The sequence below is a fragment of the Glandiceps talaboti genome, chromosome 6 (assembly GCF_964340395.1).
Source record: "Glandiceps talaboti chromosome 6, keGlaTala1.1, whole genome shotgun sequence".
Classification (NCBI taxonomy): domain Eukaryota; kingdom Metazoa; phylum Hemichordata; class Enteropneusta; family Spengelidae; genus Glandiceps; species Glandiceps talaboti.
Window position 1 is genome coordinate 6,221,037 of NC_135554.1, and position 4,187 is coordinate 6,225,223.

The window sequence follows — 4,187 nt, forward strand, 5'->3', positions numbered from 1 at the left end:
TTCATTTTTATTTTCATAACGATGTGCTCGTTGTTTTTGAAATTGCATCATCTTATAGTAATAGTAGTATACTTCAAAAATAACAAAAAAAACCACCAAATTAACCGAAATATTTCCAATAAAAAAATGTTGTCTACTTATGATTTCTCGGAAAATAAACTAAAATAACGGATCTGTGTAACTTCCTTTAATGTCAACTTAATGGAAATTCAATGCAGCAACAATAAAAAGCTGTGATTAATATATTCAATGATAAATATTGCCATAACATTTCGTTGACGGTGTTGTTGTTTTTCACCAAGCAATATGACATGCATTTCAATGTAGATTGATTTCAGAAAACGCCCTCTGTGGTGATTTTATGAGAGTGTGATATATTGGGGGGGGGGGGGGGGTTCCCCTTTGTAATGAAAAATACCTAAGCATATACAAACCAACATTAGGCCTGGTATACCGTCCCAATCTATATAGTTGCAGTCACTCCTACATCTTAGTTATTTTAACATCAAAGTGACCATACTGTGGAATTTTCTCACCTAGATAGTGGTGTTAGAAATAACCCTTGTTTCAAACTTTAAAATAGATTGTATACAACAATTAAAGAAATACAAATGTGCGTCTGCAACAGTTTTCGAGGTCCCACTGGTTTTCTTTTTTGTGTTGAGGGGACAGAAAGTTGTGCAAATGTATCTATTGTATTCCAACTTTATAAGTTGTGTTCCCCTCCAGTTGGCGCTAATTTTCACCAAATACACTTCAATGAACCTGCTATCACAGTTACGAGTACAAAACAGATCAATTAAAAGTAAAATCGCTTTTGTAGGATGAGAACTAAAATAGCTCAACCCCCCCACCCCCTGTAAAAGAATTGTGTTTTACCTTACATTGAACTATTGATCTCACTCCTTACTTTTAAGTTTCTTGTCAAAGTATTTGTAAACGATGACCTAACAGTTTCGATTAAAGGTTCTTACTAATAACTATGTCTTTATCGAATGAAAGTGATGTGTTTGATTTTTTATAATACTAATGTTTACAGTGAGAGTAAGAAATAAATACCATGCAGTGGTAAGCAGGGTTGTCGCTCTATGCATGACAAACAACAGTTGCCGTAAAGTCAATATATAGCAGAAAGACAAGATATTCAATAAAAAAATCTCGGCTGTAATGTAATTTTACATATATCCGAATGGTATACCATACAAGTTTCTTGCGTCTCGATTTAAAGATCAAAGTACAATTTAAGTCTATTCTACGCTGCAAAATCCAAGAAAAGTCAAGACGGTCAGAATAACTTACCAGATTCCTTGATTTCAAACTGAAAAGCGAATAACTCCCCCACCAGGAAATTTGTGATCTTTCGCCTGACTGCTGCTTCGTTTATGAATAGACGTTGGGGAGACCCTGGTTTATGAAAGGAAATCGAAGGGGCGTTTCTTTCTACCTCACTTCCGGCAATTAATATCCCATCATGATTCTTGTGTATGTGATCACGAGTGGTTAGGTGGATAAGTATCGTAGATTGTATTTTTTTGTATACGGATGTATAATAAACGCGCCAAAAGAAGTTGCGCGCCAATTTCTTCTCAGACGTTTGAGACGACTGGTAATTTGTCAGCCAAACTCAGAGGAAATTTGCACAATTCGTACGTCCTAATTCGAACACACGAAAAAGACTGACACTTTTCACTTTCAATTTCTACACAAAGAATCGTGTCATCCAATTGGGTAACATTCACTGGTTTCATTAAATGAGAAATCCTAAGATATATACGAACGTGCAACAACAAAAAAGATTTCGGCAGGAAAAAAGTATAACTATTTACACAGATCTGAATTTAATAATACCATAGGGTATATGGTAATACGAGGTTATAAAAAACAAGAAGTATCACCCATGATCGATTAGATTACACAGCAAGAGATACACACTTAAAATATAATCCAACCACACCGCGTCCGGATGTAAATATTCAACCCAGTTGTCTTCACAACGACATACAGTCCCCACATTAAAACTCTATACTCTTTCTGGTTTCGTAGTACCATAAAGAACTAATCAAAGTCGAACATTTTACCATTAATCTGGCTAACGGTACGGTATGGTGCTTGGCGAAGGGTAAACGACGCATGTCAGTAGTAATCCATCACTAATTCCGTTCTACTTCCTTCAGACAATCGCTCATTAATATCAATTAGTACATCTGTACTAATGAACTAAAATCACATGGCGACGAGATGACGTCATATTTTTAAATGAACGCTGTTGGGGGGAGCACTGAGTTTTGTTCTAGAGTACAACGTCACGGTCTTGACTAGACGTAATGTGTGAATATAAACGTAGTGTAAAACTTAACACGATCGTATTGGAACTAGACTATTATCATCTTTATGAGATCAAACAAACCAAGATATTTGTAAGAATGATACTATTATAAACTACATATTTATGCAATCCGTATTTTACTCACATTCATTTACTGCAAACCTGGAAAAATTTTCCCTACACTTATTTCCCTGAAAAACAAGAACGCAAAAATAAGCAGTGACTAAAGTCGTTTTCTGGTAATTATCTAAAAAATAGTCTGAGAACTAGCTGAAGGCTGTAAAATCGAAAAAGTTTCTTCGAGTAACGAAAATATATCTAGTCGTCAAAATAACATGTCCCATTATATATATTTCTACCGTAACAACATTAATATGTACAGACACCTAACATGGAGAGTTTAAAGGGGGGGGGGGTGATGATAATCATAAAATCCACAAAAACATACAGTATGATCGAGACATTTAGAATTTTCTAATTTCACTTGGTTGATAGAGTTTATTAGAATCGTTCAAATTTTTCCCCGGAAAAAAAGGAGAAAATCAGCTTTCCAAGACATTTTACATTTATTACACTTTCGCTTGTGACGCATTCCCAAAATAAACTTGATAATAACAGAAATCCTTGACCTCAAACAAAATATCATAAATACGTCACCATTCTACACGTCTGTTAGTAAAACGATAAGTCTGTTATAACGTGATCCATTGGTGAAATGCGAACAAAAAAAACCCGTCCAACCTTTCCCCTTCAGTAACTAAATGCTATGATCCAAGTTAGAGCACACAAGTTGAGAAATTTTGAATGTATAGTTTGTGCTCCACTTCGTTATACGTATTTACAATACAATAATAAATAATTGAAAATACAATAATATCGACCAATCAACGAACAAAAGACTGAGTTTGGATATCTGACATTGGGTTAATGAACCTGAACCGTGTACGTTTCGGATAGTATATTTCGCAAATACAACTACAGTCTACGGGTACGGTATGGAGATATATATTCTGATGTATGAAACAGTGTAAAGAGTACTACTTGGTGTTTATTGTTGTTTGACATATATGCAACAAGTAAAGAAAAAGAGAACAATGGAGCCAGAGTCAAACCCGCGACTTAGCTGAAAGTGCGAGATAGATAGTGAGGGTTCACTCTATTTCCTTATATCTAGGGCACTGCAGCTTCATCATCATTAATTAATAACCCGAATTAAATTAAATTTAAGGTCAAACACAATCTGATTAAAATCCGATGTAGATGTCGGCCAATCGTTCATTGCTATTTTACCTTCGTTATTTTGCCTGAATTGACCTTCTTGGTACATGTTTATATTTTTTAGCCTGATCGCCGTAGAGGAGGCGATCAGGGACAGGGTAAAAATGTAAACATGTACCAAGAAGGTCAATTCAGGCAAAATAACGAAGGTAAAATAGCAATGAACGATTAGCCGACATCTACATCGGATTTTAATCAGATTGAGGTCAAACAGAAGTCATTTCCTTGCAGATATTACATCCCAACAGTCGATCAATGAAACTTACAGTTTAATCCCCCTCCCCCCGGTTTGATGTTGGAACTCATGATGTGAGCTTATACTTCATTCCACAGGTGGGCGTGGTTAACGAATTATCTGTCTGTCAATAATCTTGTTGACCTTACAAGTAAGTATCTGACAAGTTGACGATGTTGGACAAGTCGCCATTTGTCCGAAAACTTGAGACTTGAGTCGTGATACAATTTCTTAGCAGCCTCGAACATTGTAAATGTTTATGGTATGTTCTGATCCATAGAAGAAGAGGCACAACTCCGCGTACGAGGACGAAAGGTCATGACCTTAGTAGTTGGGGATTGGCATGGC